This window comes from Dipodomys spectabilis, unplaced genomic scaffold (assembly GCF_019054845.1).
Source record: "Dipodomys spectabilis isolate Male_0828 unplaced genomic scaffold, ASM1905484v1 ptg000042l, whole genome shotgun sequence".
NCBI lineage: Eukaryota > Metazoa > Chordata > Mammalia > Rodentia > Heteromyidae > Dipodomys > Dipodomys spectabilis.
The window spans coordinates 3,880,021-3,894,376 of NW_024870719.1; the positions used below are offsets into that span (position 1 = coordinate 3,880,021).

General features: G+C 37.0%; 1 protein-coding gene and 1 non-coding gene across 2 annotated transcripts in view; one reads left to right on the top strand and one right to left on the bottom strand.

The window, feature by feature from the left end:
- Nucleotides 1-14,356, bottom strand: part of Slc25a21 (solute carrier family 25 member 21) — a 543,123-nt gene that overhangs the window by 96,105 nt on the left and 432,662 nt on the right. The gene's annotated exons all lie outside the window — the stretch shown is intronic.
- Nucleotides 3,725-3,831, top strand: LOC122106566. Its single transcript, XR_006147197.1, has one exon. It is a non-coding gene; the product is annotated as a U6 spliceosomal RNA (small nuclear RNA).

Below are 14,356 nucleotides of genomic sequence, written 5' to 3' on the forward strand. Positions count from 1 at the left end.
GTTGTTGGTTATTTATGATTAATGGTGAGTTCTATAAAATGTTAGGCATCAGGCTCTTAGTGAGGCATATAATCTCCGGTTACAACTTTTTCTGTGAAGAAATCAGATTTGACTTACATCTATCTTGCTTGGATTACTTTTACTAGAAGCATAGGTAGGCTTTGGAGGCTGCTTGCATTTTGTCCTGCCATCTGGAATTATGTTGTGTGCATAATCAAGCTGAAAAATTTGTTGGCCATATGCAATTACTCTCCTAGCCTTCTTGACTTTCTGCATATGCTTTATTAAGATGTTTAATTTTTACTCTGATTTCTATTTTATGCTTAAATCTAATGCTAGTCTACTTCTCTTCCTTATCAGGGAAGTCTAAATTTAAATATCTTTCCTGGGGATCAGATATAAGATACTGAATTGATTCCACTGAGCAGTAACTGACATATCAACATTTCACTGGGATAAACAAGAGGCAAAGATGTAAGCTCTTATTAAATTTTGCTATCACAGTCCATCTCATATTTAGTCTGGGTGCTTTATCATTAATACATTTAAATGTATCTTTAATATATTTAAAAATTGTCTACTATTTCCTTTAATTTTAAAATCTACACATTTATCAAGTACTGCATACATTTTATAAGACATAGATATTACATTTAAGAATACAAAATAAGTCACTGTTACAATTTTATTCTTGTAATTGTCACTTTTGGATGATAGCCAAGAATGGATTTTTTTGACGAGTGCTTATGAATACAAAGTACACCTTCCTCCATTGTTATCAGAACAAAGATCACATACTCTGAATGGCTCCAGATATGTAAACACAGCTGGCCCAATGCCTTGAATGCCAATGAAACACAGCGCCACAGACAAGACGGATTTAGGGGTGACCAAAGGACACACATGCTTTTGTATAAAAATCCCAAAGGCCATACTGTATCTATTCCTAATTGTGAGGACAAATTTGAGCTCTCTAGAGAGAGTTTTTCCTTGCTAAAATATACATACTCTCCTTATGGTCTTAAAATGGTATTTAATCAATTGAATTTTTTTTCTGAAAAAAATTGAAAAAAAAATTAGGAAAGCTTCCTAAACTCTGCCAACTCATCTTTCTAGGACATGCTATTCCATGGCTACCATTTGGCCACAGTGCTCATGAACCATAGGGGGCTCCTTCAGGGAGAAAGAAGTCAAGCCACCAAGAGCCCTCATGAGAAGAGGAAGAAAAACTCTGGTATGCTCCACTCCATATTTCAATTGCATCAGAAGCAAAGCCAGGGACATTTTTTTTGGGGGGGGGGGGGGCAGTCGTGGGGCCTGAACTCTGGGCCTGGGCACTGTCCCTCAGCTCTTCAGCTCAAGGCTAGCGCTCTATCACTTGAGCCACAGCGCCACTTCCAGCTTTTTTCTTTTTGTTTATGTGTTGCTGAGGAATTGAACCCAGGGCCTCAGGCATGCAAAGCAAGCGCTCTACCACTGAGCCACCTTCCCAGCCCCCAGGGACATTTTTTTAAAAGTCTAATCCAGGGCCTCTAAAGCACATATCTTGAAAGCCTTGATATTTGCAAAGGCTTAAATCCCAAGAACATGAGAAAAAAAAATTCCACCAAATCTATGGATATGGAGATACTTACACAGACTTCTGACTTTTTCAATTTTTTGAGACATGTGTTTTCACAGTATATCATCTTCCCAAACCAATGTTTTTAAAAGATTTACTCGTGCTTTATCTTTCATGTGACAGGCCAGCTTTTGTTTTTCACAGAAACCAAATTTTTAATAACTCTGTTACTGCCTGTCAGGAGAAAAGAACAACAATTTGCCTGCAGAGGGATGCGGCATGGCTGAGCAGACAAAGGTACTAGTTCCTTAATCATGCTCTCAGGCTAGCTTCAAAGTACATACGATTCAAATTTGAACCTCAGCAAAACTGCCAATTAACACATCACAAACCTTCATGGTCGATTGCAAATATTCAAAACCTGGAGTGTTAAATCTGTGAATACCAGGAGTCTCCTGCATAGTTCTCTGGCAGTTCAATGTTACATAATTTGGAGTGAGAAACTCAGGTTGCTCTTGGGAATGGTAACAATCACTAATTCCATCTTCCTTTGCTGCAATTCAAAGTACAGTCCAATAAAAGAGAAAAAATTAAACTAACATATCCTTTGCTGACATGATTTTCCCTTCCTCCCACTATGTACCAAATTGTGATCCTAAAACATGGTTCAGAAGAAAAACCTGGTACAGAAATGTCTTTTACTGCCGAGGCTCTACACTTAAGAAAAATACCTCACATTTACCAGCATTCTTGAGGGATTTCATGTTCTTTCAAAATAAACTTAAAATACTTTGCCTGCTTGCATGCATGATGACAGATTTTTGAGAAGAAAAAAAAATCAGCTACCAGTCAGTGGGTGGCTAAGCAACAAGTGGAATGTTTGTGTCTTCTCAGCTCTGAGTGATGAGTTAGTCCCACAGATACTGCTAAGGCCTTCCCTATCACCAGATACATACTGGCATTCATCTGGGAAGATCTCTAAAGAGCATATAGTCTAGAAATTCTGTTTTAGTCAGGAACAGAATATGTGATGGAAAAAGACCCTGTACTTGGCTTAACTTCAGATTTCATCATTTTCAGAGGGAATGTGTTCAAAGTTTAAAAGTCAAAGTAACATGTATCTATTTAGTATTTACAACTTCATCTATGGAGTATTAATGGAAATCTACAACCTTCCTTCCTTCCTTCCTTCCTTCCTTCCTTCCTTCCTTCCTTCCTTCCTTCCTTCCTTCCTTCCTTCTTTTTTTCTTCCTTTCTTCCTTTCTTTCTTTCCTTTTTCCAGTCCTAGGGCTTGAACTCAGGGCCTGGCCACTATCCCTGAGCTTCTTTTGCTCAAGGCTAGCAATCTACCACTTGAGCCACAGCACCACTTCGGGATTTTTCTATTTATGTGGTACTGAGGAATTGAAGCCAAGGCTTCATGCATGCTAGGCAAGCACTCTACCACTAATCCACATTCCAAGCCTTTCTTTTTATTTTTCTTTTCTTTTTTTGTGCCTGTCCTGGAGCTAGAATTCAGGGCCTGGGCATTGTCTCTGAGCTCTTTTGCTCAAGGCTAGTGTTCTATCCCCTGAGCCACAGCTCTATTTTCAGCTTTTTGGGGGATAGCTAATTGGTGGTGAGTCTCATGGATTTTCTGCCTTCTTCAGACCATGATCCTCAGATCTCAGTCTTCTTAGCTAGGTATACGGGCATGAGCCAGTGGTGCCCTACTTGAATCAATGTTTTTTTGGTGGGTCATGGGACTTGAACTCTGGGCCTGGGCACTGTCCCTCAGCTCTTCAGCTCAAGGTGAGTGCTCTACCATTTGAGCTACAGTACCACTTCCAGTTTTCTGGTGGTTTATTGGAGATGGACTCTTATCTCCAACAAACCTCCTGAGTAGTTAGGATTACAGGTATGAGCCACTGGTGCCTGGCTCTTGAGTCAATTTTTTTTTTTTGGTCCGGTCATGGGGCCTGAACTCTGGGCCAGGGCGCTGTTCCTCAGCTCTTCAGCTCAAGGCTAGCACTCTACCACTTGAGCCACAGCGCCACTTCCGGCTTTTTTCTTATGTGGTGGCTGAGGAATTGAACCCAGGGCCTCATGCATGCAAGGCAAGCACTCTACCACTGAGCCACCTTCCCAGCCCCTCTTGAGTCAAATTTTAAAATAAGAAAAAGAGTGCTCGCTTCGGCAGCACATATACTAAAATTGGAACGATACAGAGAAGATTAGCATGGCCCCTGCGCAAGGATGACACACAAATTTGTGAAGCGTTCCATATTTTTTAACTATAAAAATAAACAAAAATAAAAAAATTTAAAATGGAAGAAAAAGGAATGGTCATGGTTGTAAAGGAGCTGAAATTCTTGCTGTGTTGACAAAAAGCAGAGCAGACAAAAAACAATCAGAAAACAAAATGGCAATTTTTTTCATTTTTGTCTTCATTATAGACTAAAAAGGAGTATTTATTCTACTTTTAAAGTTACTTTTGTGATGAACATTTTTATCTATTTTAGCAAAAATATTTTGAGATGCCGTCCACTGGTGAGTTTTCATTCAATCTTAGGATAAACCATGTGGAGAGTTTTAAAATTGTAAACAGATTAGAGATGAGAAAATGGAGGCTTAGAGAAGAGAAACAACTCAGTCTAACCACCTAGTTCTGATCCCAATGCATATGTGCTTAACCATTACATTATACACACAAGCACACCAATTCTAATAGTGGGAAAAGCGTTGTAATGAGATAATAGTTCAAAAATATTCAGTGATGCTTTCTGTATTGGATAAGCATGAGTTAAATGTCCACTGATAAACATTTGTAGGTATCTTGGGTTAACATGTCTGTCACCTCCTAGCATGCTCTAGTGTCAATCTCCTTTACTTCTCTATAGAGTAAATTCTAGGAGTGTTTTCTTTGTGCTCCTCTAATAGCATGTCACCTTTTAGCATTTATTATAGTGACTTCTGTGGTTATTTTAATGCTATTAGATTCTAAGCTCTGTGCAAAAAAGGATTTGGCTGCTTAATAGTTAGCATGTGCTTTATATAGAGAAAGAACTTGATAAACATTTGTAAATTCTAACAAGGTAATCAATTACTCAATATGTAGAGTAGTTACAACATATGTCCTACATTTCCTTGATTATATTGTAGAGCTCCACAAATTGGTTCAGTTTATATGTTAGCAGAGAATATGTTACCATTATTTGACACAGGAGACACTAAAGAGCAGACAAGAGTAAAATGTAGTCAGAACAATTGTGGCTCACCCTGTAATTCTAACTACTTTGGAGATTGAGGTAGAAAGTTAGCCCATCAAGAAAAGTTTTCTAGACTCCATTTCTAAAACAATAACAGCAACAACAAAAATGACAAAAACAAAACCAGCAAAAGCCAAATGAGGCATAGCTTAAGCAGAAGAACTCCAGCCAAGTAAGTACAAGGCCCTAAGCTCAAATCCTGGTAGTGGCAAAAGAAAAAAACTGTAAGGAAAATGCATTTTTAATATTTTTCCTAAGATTAGTTTGGGTAAAGCTAGTAAGAGAACAAAGACTGATAGTATACTACGTAGATGTGGATAGCGTTATATTCTGGACTCTAAATTCTACGATAAATAGAAGTTCTACATCCATCTTACAAAGATTCAGATTATTCTGAAAAAATAGTTGTAAGTGAAAAATAAAAGTCAAAATAAACATAGATTGTCAGCTTTTGAGAACACTGATTAACTGTGGACACCATTTTTTACTTAGAAATATATGTTATTTTGTGATGTTCATAGAAATAACCACTTAAAAGATTTCAATGAAAATACATAATAATTTTCAACTTATTCTAATGGCATTGAGATGAAGTGTTATTTTAATTACCTTTATGCATAATATTAATAAATAAAACAGCAATCAGATACCACATTCATAAATAAAACAGCAATCACATACCTCATTCATTCTTATTAATGAGATTTTATTCTCTTTACTAAAGAGTTTCACATGGAGGTCTCTAATTGACTATTTCTAAACAACCTTTTGAGTAGAAGTTAATTTTCATAGAATTTATACAAATAAATATGTTTGCTTTGGTGAAAGAGTTAAGTGATTGGCATTCAGGAAATTGCCAGTGGAAAAGGAGAAGAGTAGAAACTCCGTCTGTGGTTTAACTGTGGTTCCAAGATTGTTTGGATTTACTCCTAGAAGCTATTCATACAATCTAAACTAACCAGAGATGTAAAGTCTTTCATTCCTCTAGAAAACATCCTTTCCCACCCAGCCAATTTGCAAAATTTTATGAATTGACATTTCCTTGCTAAGGAAAAAAGATAGTCAACTCATGCTTTGTAAGAAGAGACTGTAGTTTAAACGTTGGGCTGCCCAGAAGGGGATGAGTAAGGTGTGCTCTACTGTTGAGGTTACTAGCATAGACCTGGAAAATAAGCTTCAGAAGTCTGGACAGGTATAAAATTCAGCCTTCCTTTGAAAGCTACAAGTGTGTGTATGTGTATGTGTGTGTATATAATTTTTAATTAAAATTTTTTCTGGTTCTGAGGCTTGAACTTGGCCTCATGCTCTTGCTTGGCTTGTTAGCTCATAGCTAGTGCTCTACCATTTGAACCACATCTCCAGTCAGGCATTTTGCTGGTTAATTGGAGATAAAGTCTCAAAGCCTGGACTTGGAACTTCAATCATTTAGGTCTCAGCTTCCTCAGCTGGATTATAGGCATGAGCCACATCTGAAGAGCCATCTGAAATGACAATGCCTCCATGAAGTTCTCCTGATTGTCATTCTTTTTTTTTTCTTTTTCTTTTTTTTTTTTTGATTGTGAAAATACCATACAGAGGGGTTACAATTACTTGGGCAAGATAATGAGTACATTTCTTTTTTTTTTTTTGGGTCCAGTCGTGGGGCCTGAACTCTGGGCCTGGGCGCTGTCCCTCAGCTCTTTAGCTCAAGGCTCTACCACTTGAGCCACAGCGCCACTTCCGGCTTTTTTCTTTTTGCTTATGTGGTGCTGAGGAATGAACCCAGGGCCTCATGCATGCAAGGCAAGTGCTCTACCACTGAGCCACCTTCCCAGCCCCAGTGAGTACATTTCTTATCAAGCATTGTTGCCTCCTCCTTTGTTTCCCCTTCCTATCCCTTCCAATTTCTTCCCATCCCCCCACCCAAAAGTTGTAAAGTTTGTTTTTCGATGTAACGATTTGTACTTCTCATTGTTGCAATGGGTCCACCTGTGTCCCTAGTTAAACAATTTGTTTTTTTCCCTTCTCCTCCACAAATTATACCAACATCAAATACAGTGAAAGCAAGGGTTATACTGTGGGGGAGGGACATTCAAAGCAACAAAGAAATCATCTTATAAATATGTTAGAAACAATTGCATGAAAGAAAAAAACATTTGAATACTTATCTTGGGATTCATTTCGCCTAACATCAACTTATCTGACCCTCTCTGATTGTCTCAGACATATACTAGTTATTGCAAATAAGGGAAACCATGGGATCCATGTTTTCTACTTGCTGAGTGTGATTCTTGTAATGCTATTTAAATTAATGCATATTAAGTAAAATCAATGGGCTTCACTTTGCCCTTTCCACAATGCATACACTATGCTTAGATGCATCTTCCCTACTATCTTAGTAGAGGTCTTTTTATTTTTCATAGGCAAGCAACCAATAAATTTATATTCTTGCCTGTCTCTGAGTAGAAGCAGAATGGTGCCCTGTTTTCTCCCACTGTCAGGGTTGCAGGTGATCGTTGTGCCAGTTGTCCTCAGTTAGTGAGGATTTAAATTCTTCCATTTTGTCCTCATCAATACTGGTCATCATACTTACAGTTTTCACCCCCACCCAACCACCCTCCACTAATTTCTCCTTCATGTATGTTAATTTCATTTTTTAAAAAAACTACCACCTAGGCTGGGAAGGGATGTGAAGGGTAAACCAAAGGAGGAGGCTGCAATGCTTGGTAAGAAATGTACGCATTATCCTGCCCATGTAATTGTAACCCCTCTGTACAGTATGTTCTCAAATAAAATTAAATTAAATTAAAAAAAAACAAACTACCACCTTAGTTTAGCAATCTGCTCCCAAGGTGTGGATATTGCATCACCTGATACATACTAGGAGGGCTAAATGCCAGCATCTCTCATTTTTCTTCTTGTCTTGCCATTCTCACAGCCTTGATTCAATAACATGACTTTTCAACCTTGTCTGTACCTGCTTCTTTCATCTCTCCTGCTCATCAAGGTCTATTGGAAACTCTATTTGAGTTTCTCCATTGTTTCTTCTTGTATTTTTTCTCTCTTTCTCTTCTCCTACATTAGTCATATTCAACCCCTCAATTATTGAAACGTTCCACAACTTCTTTCTTTGTTCCCTTACCACAAGAGATTACCATATGACTGAAGATTCAGCTACCCAGGTATAAGGAGCTCAATGTCTGAGACAGAAGCCTAGTGACTCTTGAAAATTCTGCTATGATTTCTTGGTTTTGTCACAGCCAATCTCCAAAGTGCTCTTTCTAACCTTCATTCTACTTTTCTCAAGTTATCTCTTCATTCTCAGCAGATAATCTTGCCTCTGTTTCACAGAGTATAAATAGAGGTTATCAGCGAAGATATTTGCTAACATCTAACTCTTTACCTCCAAATGTATCTACCTTCATAGTGAATTAGAGATATTTCTGTTAGTGTGTATTTCTCTACCAGAATCATCTGATCATGCTTTCTTAGAGGTCTTGATCTGTCAATTATACCCTTTGTGGCATAAAACATAGTTTTATAATAGCCTCTCAGTTTAAAATAAACTGACTTCTACATTGGATTGCGTGTCCAGAAAGATAATTCTGAGTCTAAACCCCTAGCACTTATGAACATGACCTTTTATGGAAATGAAGTCTTTGCAAGTAAGTTATAGTTATGATACAGTTAAGGATCTCAAAATGAGATCATCTTGGTTGATCATCATAGGTGCTAAATCTAACAAAACAAAAAACAATAAGACACAGAAAGACACACAGAAGAAGACATTCAAGTGAAGATGGAGGCCAAGATATGTCATGCAACCACATGCTGGAAAACGCCACAAATTTCTAGCAGCCACCAGAAGCTAGGAAAGAGCCTTCAGGTGGAACAAACTCTAAAGACATCTTAACTCTGAATTTCTGGCTCCCAGAACTATAAGAAAATAAATTTCATTGTATTAAGTCATACAATCTTAGGCAGTTTGTTTCCAGAGCCCTGGAATCTAATGTATCCTATGTACAGAGGAAAGGCACTGTTTCTAACATTTCTTTGTATCTTTTGAGGATGAGATTCTAACTTTTGTCCCTGCCAAGGACTTTTTAAGAATCTAATGCAGGCTACAGACTCTCTCCCAGAACCCCCAATGTTGTGTACTTCACTCCCTGCTCTTTGACCTGCAATTGTAAATAAAAGCTGCTTTGTGTATTAAAGTTGGTGATGACAGAGTCATTTGGCATGACTCAGTTCAAGTGAACTTCAGGTAGATTTTCATGTAGGAGGTAGACTGAAAATGATTCTCAAGGTTGTAATAAAAATGTATAAAGGCATGGAGGTAGAGATGTAGAAGCATCAAAATGACCCACTTGAAAATATGTAAGCGCACACTTGAGATGAGAAAGAAAAAAGGATGTGGAAATGTAAACTGGCATCAGACTTGACTTGGCACAGACTGTAATGAAGCATGTACACACTTCCAAGCAGAGGGAAGGACAGTGAGATGGTCAAAAGGAAAATACAAAGGATAGCCAGAAAGGAAATAATAGTGACATCAGACCAGGGACAGGGGGGTGGGGTGAAGAAAGAGAGAGAATAGAGAACAAGAAGAGGAGAGAGTAAAAGAGGGGAAGAAGGAGATGGGAGAGGGGAAGAAAATAGGAGAAAGGGGAGGAAGAAAGGGAAGAGGAAGAAAAGGGGAAAAAGATATTTTCCCAGCACCCAAAGCACTCCCACATATCTCCCTCACACATATCAGAATTATATTCCATGTCCGTGTGCCCGCCAATGTGTACTTGGTAACAGCAGCAAGATAACATGCTGACTCTAGGGTGATGCAAGTCATTTTAGTGTCTGAAACCTTCTACACTGTGCTCAATCATAGCAAGGTAAATTGGGCACAAACTTAAATCTGAGGTGTTGGGTGTTGGGATATAAATTCATATTTCCTAATCCTTTGGAGGTAGATCAGATTCAGTAAAGATGTATTCAAACCGTGAGGTTGTGGCAGTCTTACCAAGATCCCCACTTTATTGATTACAAAGGATGCCCAAGAATGAAGAGAACTTGCCCTATATTAGGGAGTTGGGGTGACTTTTTAAGATCCCAGCTTTACTGACAGGTACAAACTATTTCTATTTAAGGTGCACAATGTGTATAGATGTTTGTGTGTGATTTCTATGATACTTAATTAAAATATACCTCAAAATAGCTATTTGTTTTGCTATGGCAAGAAGACATAATATCAACTCTCCTGAAAAATTCCAAGTATACAACATATTGTTAATTATGGTTACCATACTGTAAATTAGGTTCCCTGAATGTATCTAACTTATACCTGAAAATTTATATCTGTTAACATTTCCCCATAGTCCCCACACCCCAGCCTTCTGATAATGATAATATTATTCTTTGCTTTTTAGTGAGTGTCTTTTGTTGTTGGCCATGAGGCTTGAACCCAGGGACTGGGCACTGTTCTGAGCTCTTTTGCTCAAGGTTAGCCCTCTACCACTTGGAGCCACAGCTCCACTTTGGGATTTCTGGGGATTAATTGGAGTTAACAGTCTTACACACTATTCTGCCTGGGCTGGCTTGGAGCTGTGATCCTCAGATCTCAGCCTCCTGAGTAGCTAGGATTAAAGGAGTAAGCCATGGGCTCCCAATGACTGTGAGTGTGTCTTTTTTAGACATTACAGGTAATTAGGGTGGAGTTTTTTAATCTGGCTTGTTTCACTTAGTGCCATGTTTTCTAGATTCATCCAGGTAACATTTCCAAGGCTAGATAACACTCCACATGTAGGTATATATGTTTATATGTGTATATAGACCATGGAAAATAGATTACATATAGGTGTATATATATGTATGTGTTATATATTATATATTACATTTTACATATTTAAAAATCTTGGCTATTGTTAACAATGTTGTAATGAACATGAGAATGCAGATATTTTTTCCAGGTGCCAATTTCTTTCCTTTGGATAATTACCAAGAAGAGGAATTCATGGACCATATGGTAGTTCTAGTTTCAAGTTTTTACATGGTATTGTTTTACATCATAATTATACCAATTTACTTCCCTAATAATAGTGTACAGGATTCTTTTTTTCCATATCCTCACCAATACTTGTTAACTTTTGTCTTTATTTAAATAGCCATTCTAATAAGGTATGAAGTGATAATCTCATTTGGATTACTGAGGGTGAACACTTTTGTATAAACCTGTTGGACCGTTGTATGTGTTTTTTTTGGAAGAAGGTCTATTGAGATCCTTGGCTTTTTTGTGTTACTGGGTTGTCTGAGTTCCTTATATATTTTGGATATCAGGTTATCAGTCCCTTATTGGATATATAGCTTGCAAATACATCCTCCCATTCTATAGCTTGCCTTTCCATTTGGTTGACTGTTGTGTTTATTTTGTAGAAACTTTCTGATTTGAATATTCTTATTGCTTTGTTGTTGTTAAGCTTTAGTGTTATATCAAAAAATAATTTTCAAGACTCATGTCAAATAACTTTCCCCCTATTTTCTTCTAGAGGTTTTAAAGTTTCATTCTTTTTCTTTTCTTTATCTTTTTGTTTTGTTTTTGGTTGGTTGCAGGGGCTTGAACTCAGGGCATAGGCACTGTTCCATAGCCTCTTCGTGCTCGAGGCTAGCATTCTACCACTTGAGCCACAGCACCACTTCCAGTAATTGAGGGGTTTGGAGAGAAGAGTCTCACAGGGACCTTTCTGCCAGGCTGGCTTTGGACCACAATCCTCAGATCTCAGCTTCCTGAGAGGTGCCCGGCTAAAGTTTCATTCTTATGTTTAGTCTTTAATCATTTTGATTTCTGTTGTATGATGCAAGATAAAGATCAACTTCATTCATTTGTATGTGTATATTCAATTATCCACTGATAAATATTCTTTACGGAAAAAAAACTGTGCTCCTCCTTTGTCAACCAATTGGTCATAATGATTATGGTTTTCTACTCTGTGCATGAAGAGAAAAATTGTGGTCTAAGATTGCCAGAGTATAAATGTGAGACTTCACTTGAAAATTAATGAAAGCAAAGTAGGCTAGAGGCATGGCTGAAGTGGTAGAGCATCTCCATGGCTAGCATAAGCCCCAGAATTCAAGTCCTAGTACTTAAAAAGTATATAATACCGCTGGCTCTGTTTTTCTTAAGCTTTCTTTGGCTATCTGCTATTTCGATCAAATTTTAGGATCACTGTTTTTCTGAGAAAGTTTACACTGGAATTTTGCTAGGGGTTGTACTGAATCTGCATGTCACTTTGAATAATTTTTAACTACAGTAATTCTTCTAGTCCATAAATCTAAGCTATGTTCATATGAATACTATTAATTCTAATAGCTTGTAGTGGAGCATTTGGGGTTTTCTATATATATCACATGGAAGCATAATTTTACTTTTTTCTTTTTGACTTATATACCTTTAAGTTCATTTTCTTGCTTGGAACTTCCAGAATAGAAGCAATGATGATGTGCAGTTCTTGTCCTTGATCTTAAAAGCTTCCATTTTTTGCAGTTGAGTGTGCTGCTGGCTGTGGGACTGACACGGATAGTCTTCATTATATTGCAGCACATTCTTCTACATCAAATCTGTGCAGATTTTTTAAATCATGAAAATATTATCAAATATTTTTATGCATCTACTGAGATGATTTTATCCTTCAGTTAATGTGGTATACATTAAGTCATCTCATGGCTCAGAAATAAATTCACCTTAATGTGCTACTGAATTCAATTTACTGATATGTGGCTGAGGATTTTTGCTCATCATATATATTGGTCTGTAATGTACTTTTTTAACTGTATTTTCTCTTGTCTTGTCTTCTCTTTTCTCTTCTCTTCTTTTCTTTTCTTTTTTATGGTACTGGGGATCAAACCCAGGACATTGTACTTGCTAGGCAAGCACTTTGCCACTGGGCTATATCCCAGCCCAGTAATGTTTGGTCCTTGTAGACAAGGACTTGTGTACTTCTTGGAACTATAGTCTTTCTATAGTGTCAGTGTAATATTTCCTCTTTCATGTCCTACTCTATTTATTTGGTCTTTGGCTTTTATTTAATATAAGTAAAGACTTACCAAATTTATCTTTCTAAAAAGCAAATATCAGTTTAAGTATTGATCTTCTCAATTTCACGTATGCTTATTTCTGCTCTTTGTTATTTCCTCCTTAACACTAACTTTGTGCTGTTACACCATTTATCATACTAAGCTTCCAAATTATAAGCATTTTTCCTGCATTCCATAGTTTAATATCTTGTATTCTCTATTTTGTTTATCTCAAGTTTTTTTGTTTCTGAATGTATTTCTGAATGTTTTATCTACCGTTGAAAGACAGGTAATGAAGTCTACTTTTATTGTACTTCTGTCTATTTCTCACTTCACATCTGATAAATGTGTGTATGTGTGTGTTATAGCCCATTTACATTTATAGTAATTCTTGATAAGGATTTACTACTGCTAGATTGTTTGTTTTTTGTTTTTGTTAAGTTTCTTTTTTTTCTTTGTAGTTTGACGATTCTTTATAGAAATATATTTTGATTCAGTTCTCTTTATCTCTTGTGTGTCTTGTATAGGTTTTTATTTTGTAGTTATTATGGGGCCTAGATAAAATATTTTATAATATTCTATTTTAAGCAAATAGCAAATTAACTTTTTTTTTTTTTGCCAGTCCTGGGCTTGAACTCAGGGCCAGAGCACTGTCCCTGGGCTTTTTTGTGCTCAAGGCTAGCAATCTACCACTTGAGCCACAGCGCCACTTCTGGCTTTTTCTGTTTATGTGGTACTGAGGAATGAAACCCAGGGCTTCATGCATGCTAGGCAAGCACTCTACCACTGAGCCACATTCCCAGCCCCACAAATTAACATTGACCTCATATAAGAACTCTACATTTTTACTCCTGACTACACACATATTTTAGGTTTTTGATATCCTAATTTACTTTCTTATTGTGCATCCATTAACAAATATAGCCACAGTTAACTTCTACACTAGAACTAAAAGTGACATATACTTTTATTGCTGTACTGTTATAGAATTCTGAATTTGACAACATACTTAACTTTATCAGTGATTTTGTAGTTTTTCTGATACTAAGTTGTGTCATTTCATTTCAGCTTGAGGACTTCCTTTAGTAATCCTCATCAGAAAGGTTTGATGGTGACAAATGTCCTCAATTTTTATGTGATAGAGTATTTCCTCTTCACTTCTGAAGACTTGCCTTTTTTTAAGTAAGATATTCTTGGTTGAAAGGTTTGTTTCTCTCAGTACCATGAATATAACAGTGTACTCTGTCCTAGCCCACAAAGTGTTTTCTAAGAAATTATTGATAATCTAATGGAGGTTTCCTTCTGTGTGATGAATCTCTTTTCTATTGCTGCCTTCTAAATATTGTCTTTAATATTCATTAGTTTAATAATAATAGGTCTTAATGAAGTTCTCTTTGGAAACATCTGAGCCTCATGCCCATATCTCTCCCAAGATTTGGGAAATGTCTAGCCATTATTTCCTTCAAAAGACTTAGACTACTTTCTTGTTTTCTGTTTAATTCCATAC